This window comes from Gossypium hirsutum, chromosome A10, assembly GCF_007990345.1.
Source record: "Gossypium hirsutum isolate 1008001.06 chromosome A10, Gossypium_hirsutum_v2.1, whole genome shotgun sequence".
Taxonomy (NCBI): Eukaryota; Viridiplantae; Streptophyta; class Magnoliopsida; order Malvales; family Malvaceae; genus Gossypium; species Gossypium hirsutum.
The window spans coordinates 94,234,140-94,241,102 of NC_053433.1; the positions used below are offsets into that span (position 1 = coordinate 94,234,140).

At 37.8% G+C, this 6,963-nt stretch overlaps 1 non-coding gene across 1 annotated transcript; it reads right to left on the reverse strand.

The window, feature by feature from the left end:
- Nucleotides 1-4,662: 4,662 nt before the first annotated feature.
- Nucleotides 4,663-4,769, reverse strand: LOC121208777 (small nucleolar RNA R71). The gene has a single exon (XR_005903902.1). It is a non-coding gene; the product is annotated as a small nucleolar RNA R71 (small nucleolar RNA).
- Nucleotides 4,770-6,963: the final 2,194 nt, after the last annotated feature.

Here is a 6,963-nt window from a genome sequence, read left to right on the forward strand (position 1 = left end):
CAAACTTCAAAGTAAGGGAGGTAATTTTTGAGTCAATGCGCAGCGCTTAAAACATTACTGGGGAGATAAAATTGAACTAGATCAAATCTCGTTCATTTTATCGGATATTTAATTTTTATTTTTTTAATAAATGATTTAGGGTATATTTTCAAGATTAGCATGTTTAAATAAATTCTGTCTAGGAGATTGGAACTTAAGCGAGACCGCTTGTGACCCCTCCAATCTTTCCTAGGAATTGATTTTAACATAATCTTTCGAGAACTTATTCCTTAAATGGAAAAATAAATTTTTAAGTTTTTAAATAAAAGGGTAAATTTTGATCCAAGTTTTAAATTGCAACTCAATTTCAAATTTTCTTTAAGTCTAGTTACTTAATTGAACTATTTTCAAAATTTGGTTGCTCTTTTTGTAAATACTAAAAATTAGATGTCTCTTCTTGTAAATATTTTCAAAAGGCATCTAGAATAAATGTTTTTAATTTAATTTAATAAATAAAATGATAATCATTAATATATAATTATATCTATTAATTATTATCAATTTTGCATAGAAGAATTAGGATTAGTTTAAATTTGATCATATTTTATTTAATAAATATTTATTCTAATAAATTAATAGCAAATAATAAATAAATATGTATTACATTAATTTTTAATTGTTGTTAACTTTATGTAGAATGAGAACTTGGAATATCTTTTTGTTCTAAGAATTCTAATTAAACTCCTACTCCTTTCACTATAAATTTCACCCACCTTTGCCATTTTTTTCATTCATCCCCCCATCAATCCTAGCATCCAGAACCCACCAAGTACCAAATCACCTAGTGCCAAACTCTCTAGCCACAACATTGCCCAGCTCCACAAACCACCTCATGCCTAATAGTAGCCCCATTTGACCAACAGCTCATTCACGCACCCAACAACCCTCATGTACACTATGCGCCCCAGCAGTTTGCTCTTTGTCGCCGCACCCACTGCATCTCCAACTCCAATAGCCTGTCAGGCCTGCTCGATGCACTTGCTTGCTACCCACTTCCCCACATTCGCGTGGCACACGCATACCTTGCTGCTCACGCAAGGATCTGCCCGACAGTGTCGCCTACTGCCTATGCATCTGCTCGCACCAACACCCTTGCCTATCACACCACACCATCAAGACACCCTACAACCATCCCTAAGCCAACCCTTTTTGCCTTATATTTATTTGCTTTGAGTTCTTAATTTTTATAAAAAGGTTAATCATGTCTTGCAAGAGAACTCATGCCTTTGCCCAAATTGACGAATCACAAAATAAATTCTACTGTGAAGAAGCGAAAGCGAGATACAAAAGTGTTTTCAAGAATCAACAAATGCACCCAGAAAAAGGCTTTATGCAGAAAGAAAACAACTATATTGATTTCATGGCGCACATTCAATAAATTGCTGAAGCTCTTAATTGGGATTTATTTTCTGAGAAGTGACCCAGTGCAGATGAGGAGTTAGTTCGTGAATTTTACGTGAATTTGACCTCAAGCGAATTGACGAAAGTGTCTGTTCGCGGAATCGGGGTACCAATATCCTCAAATGCTATTAATGAATTCTTTTAATTACCTAATTTCAAAAACGATGAATATTCTTCCTTGATGAGCAATATTGAGTCTAAAAATCTGCAAGAAATTCTCGAGGAACTTACATTTCCAGGTTCTAAGTGGATTGTGTCAAAGCAAGGAATTCACACTTGTCGCAAAGAATATTTGATACCAGTAGCAAAAGTATGGTTCTGAAACACCCATTACCCGAGTTTGACGCTGAAATAGGATACGAGGTGTTACCAGACTTAAACACATACAAACATACATTTCCTAGTTATGAAATTTCGCTCCAATTTAAAACTTTTAACAATACCTTAATGTCCCTACTATGGGACTACAAGGCCCCAAACACATTTTGGAATTGATTTGGGACTAATCTGTGCACTCTGGAAAACTTTGTAAAATTTCAAGCTGACAGGGGCACACACCTATATGGAAGGACAACACACCCATGTGTCTTCTTAACATGGCCATGTTGAAGGGCTGTGTGGCTCACATGGCCTGAACATATTAGGACACGCCCGTGTCCTTAGCCCGTGCAAATTTATTTTTTCGATTCGAACTTATAGGGGTTTTCACACAGCTTGGCACACGCCCTTGTCCATGACCCGTGTTTCCCACAAGGCCATGACAAGCCCGTATCTTAGCCCGTGTGCAAAAAAATTGACATTCTGTTTCTGACGTCAACAACCCCTTAAGGGCACACGGCCATGGTACACGCCCCTGTACTAGGCCATGTCCTCTACACGGTTGAGACACACAGCCATGTCTCTGCCTGTGTGGTTACTACTGGGCATTCTATTTTGCTAACTTTTAGGTGCAGGGGACATACGGCCTTACCACATGCCCATGGGGCAAGCTGTATGTCACACACGGTCTAGACACACGCCCGTGTGTCTTCCTGTGTGGACAAAAACAAGGCTATCTACCAAGCCTTTTTGCCACCTGATAAACCGTAAATTATACATATTTTTACCCTATGTTTAATGAATTTTATGGATGATTTCTCATTAGAAGTGGTGAATTCGAGGCTCCTAATGCTTTAATTTCATGTTTTATACTTAGGAGAGCATAGGAGAGCGAAAGGAACAAGAAAAGGGGCCAAAAATGAAGAAAATGGGCCAAAGTATGAAATCAACACGGCCTGGACCTCTTCACACGGGCAGACTACACGCTCGTGTCAATTTGGCAGGCTCGAGCATGGCCTGTAGTAATTGAACACGGGCGTGTGCCACAGGCTTGTCCCTACCGAGTCCAAGTTGAGTCCAATTCAGAAAAGGCTAATTTTGAGGGCTTCTAGGCATTCCAAAGCCTATAAATACACCCTAGAGGAGGAAGAAAAGGGAGACAGAGAAGGAGGGTAAGGAATTACCCCAAGGAAGCTGATTGATCCATCTTGGAAGGCGGATTCATCATCAAGACTGAAGATCTCTTCTCAATTTCCCTTCAGGAGTTTTGGGTTTTCTTTATGTTTTTTATTCTTTATTCTTCTGAGATGTTTTCTTATTTAGTTATGAAATAAACCCCTAAATACCTAAGGGGGATGAAACCTAAGACGAATCTTGTTATTATTTTCTGAATCGTATGATAAATATTTAACTTGTTCTTAATTATGTGTTCTTAATTCTTGTTTTGATATCCCAGGATATTGATTCAAGACACGCTCTTATTCAGAGGAGGAATAGACCCTGTTTAAGAGTACATTTGTCATAATTAAGTGGAGTTGATTGCGCGCCTAGAAATAGGGTGACAAGATTTTTCCAGATTAGGGTTAAACCTAATAAGGGGATCCATAGATTGAGTTAATGCAACCCTAGAGTGTTAATTAGAGAAAAGTCTCGGTTATTCAATCTAGGGATTAGACGTTATTAGTCTTGAATAGGGATAATAACATAACTTAGGGATCTCTACAGAACAAGTTGAATGAATAAATCATCCGATTCAGAGCTAGAATAACAAGTAAAGTCTAGGTGGATTTTTCTTTAGGTATTGTATCAAGTCAATCGATTTTCCCAAAAGCAATTCCCCAATTCTTTTCTCTGTGCGTTCTTAGTTTAAATAATTAGTTAATTAAAAGAAACCCTTTTATTGTTAGGCTAGATAATAAAAAGATAGTTATTACTAGTACTTTTGGTTCCCTTGAGTATGATATCCCGGTCTTGCGATTACTATACTATTGTTTGATAGGTGCGCTTACCTTTTCATCGTGATAATAGTTAGTCTAGGTTTGATCTCCATTATAAATAATTATTAGTACTTTTGGTTCCCTTAGGTATGATATCCCGGTCTTGCCATTACTATACTATTGTTCGATAGGTGCGCTTGCCTTTTTGTCGTGATAATAGTTAGTCTAGGTTTGATCTCCATTATAAATAATTAATACTTGTTAGGAATCATGCGATCAAGTTTTTGGCGTCGTTGCTGGGGAACTAAAATATTAGGAATACTCTATTTTTATTACTTTAGCCATTTATTTTTTCTTGCAATTTAATTATTACTAATTAATTTACTTTTTCTTTCTCTTGGCAGGTTTTCCTAGTTTATGACTAGAAGAAACCCGTCAGGACCATTACTTTTTGACGAAAAAATCGATCACACAATTCGTAGAAACCAAAGAGACTTAAGATACACAGAGAATGAGCAAGAAGACGATACTCAACCTCCAACTGACGAGATGGCTGAAAACCAAGGCAATCAGCTACCTCCTGCAATTACGGGTAATCAAAATCCTGCTCCACGTACTATGTATGATTATGCTAAACCTTCTCTAACAGGAACTGAATATAGCATAGTTAGACCGGCTGTAGCCGCAAATACTTTTGAACTGAAACCTAACACAATTCAAATGATACAGGAGTTTGTTCAGTTTGATGGTTTGCAGGATGAAGATCCCAACGCTCACTTAGCAAACTTTCTAGAATTTTGCGATACATTTAAAATCAATGGCATTTCTGATGATACAATTCGTCTTCGGTTATTTCATTTTTTTATTAAGGAACAAAGCTAAACAGTGGTTGAACTCATTACCACGAGGGTCAATTACTACTTGGGAACAAATGACCGAAAATTTTTTACTAGAATACTTTCCACCTATATTATGTAATTATATCTTTTCTTTTGTGCAAATGGATTTAGAAACACTTTACAATGCATGGGAGAGATACAAGGACTTACTGAAAAGGTGCCCTCACCATGGGTTACCGCTTTGGCTTCAAGTACAAACATTCTCCAATGGTCTGAATCCCTCAACTCGGCAAATGGTTGACGTAGCTGCTGGCGGAAGCATCAATAACAAAACACCTGAAGAGGCTTATGAATTCATGGAAGAAATGTCATTGAATAACTATCAGTGGCAAGTCATGAGGACTAAGCCAACAAAAACAGCCAGCATTTATAACGTTGACTCAGTTACTATGCTGTCAAATCAGGTAGAACTTCTCACTAAAAAGATTGATGGTTTTCTTAGTTCTATGCAGGTACATCCAGTAATGAGGTGTGACTCAAGTGGAGGAGGTGTGCATACAGAATATCAATCCTTCAATCCTACAATCGAAGAGGAACAAGTCAACTATATGGGTAACAATAACTTTAGATCTCAAAATAACCCATACAGTAATACTTATAATGCAAGTTGGAGGAACCACCCAAATTTCTCCTGGGGTGGTCAAAGGAATCAAAAGCCACAAAATCCTCAGGGCTACCAACAGCCACCCTACCAATAGGAAAAAAAGCCAAATCTTGAAGAGATGCTCTCAAAGTTCATATCAATGTCAGAAACCCATTTCCAAAATACCGAGACAGCACTTAAAAATCAACAAGCATCGATCCAAGGACTCGAAACTCAGATAGGCCAGCTATCCAAACTAATCTCCGAATGACCACAAGGTAGCTTACCAAGTATTACTGAACCTAACCCAAGGGAACACCTCAACGCAATTAGTACTCAAGATAAGGAAGGATTCATTGCGCCTGAGCCAGAATTGATGCAAGAAACTGTGGTGAGCAAAGGTAAAAGTGTGGTAAGTCATAAAAAAATGGTAAATAAAGAATTTAAACCTCGTATCCCATATCCTAACGGAACAAGGAAAGACCGCTCAAACGAACAATTTGGTAAATTCCTTAAACTTTTGAAAAAATTACATATTAACTTACTGTTTATTGAAGCTTTGTCGCAGATGCCGAATGCAATGAAATTTTTAAAAGAGCTTTTAGTAAATAAGCGAAAGTTGGACAAAGCATCGCATTGGAGCTAAACGCAGTCTGCTCAGCTATTCTATAGAATAAGCTACCCCACAAATTGAAAGATCCAGGGAGTTTTACAATTCCTTGCTTAATTGGTAGTTTAGATATAAGCCATGCAATAGCTGATTTAGGGGCTAGTATTAACGTCATGCCTTACAAAATGTTTAAGCTACTAGGTCTTGGGAAACCTAAACAAACTAAGATGAGCATTCAATTGGCAGATAAAACTATAAGATTTCCTAGGAGTATTATTGAAGATGTACTAGTAAAAGTAGATAAGTTCATATTTCCCGTTGATTTCGTTGTTTTAGACATAGAGGAGGATAATAACACCCTTTTGATTTTAGGGAGGCCCTTTTTAGCGACTGCTAAAACAATTATCGATGTTGGCACGTGTGAGCTTACACTTCGTGTAGGAAACGACACGATCACCCTTCAAGCTTGTAATTCTGGCATTACATCGAACATTAAAGGTAATAGTCCACACCAATCTACTAAAACTGACAATATGACTTTGCAGAAATTGAGCTTCAAGAAAGTTCACGAGCCATGTTCCAGAAATGATAGAGGACACATTCATGAAGAACGAAGGCTACGGATAGAGGAGCTGGACGAATGGCGAGCACACAAACCGAGAACACATAATAAACTGAAAATACTCCAAAACAAGCCCGATACCTTTCCAAATCAACTTAAGGTTGGCGATAAAGTCTTACTAGATGCCACAGATCCCTACATTGTCACTACCACACTGAATGAGGAAATCCCTCTTACGGTACTCCGTATTTTTCCATTCGGTACGGTAGAGGTGAGTCATCCCAAGTTCAGCACTTTTAAGGTAAACAACACCTGATTAAAACCTTATCTTGATGAGATTGATAGCAGGAATGAGGAGTACGAACTCTTCAAACCACCCTGACTATTCACTAGAGAGGTAAGTCGAGCTTAGACTATAAATAAGCGCTTCTCGAGAGGCAACCTGAGCATTAACATATTTTGATTTCTTTATTTTTAATTTCTAACATGTTAAATAATTAACTTTATCTTTGAATTACAAAGTTTTTCAGCACACACAGCCAGGTACACGGGCACGCCTAAAGCCGTGGCCAAATAGGGGAAGAGACACGGTCATGCGATATGGCCATGTAGAA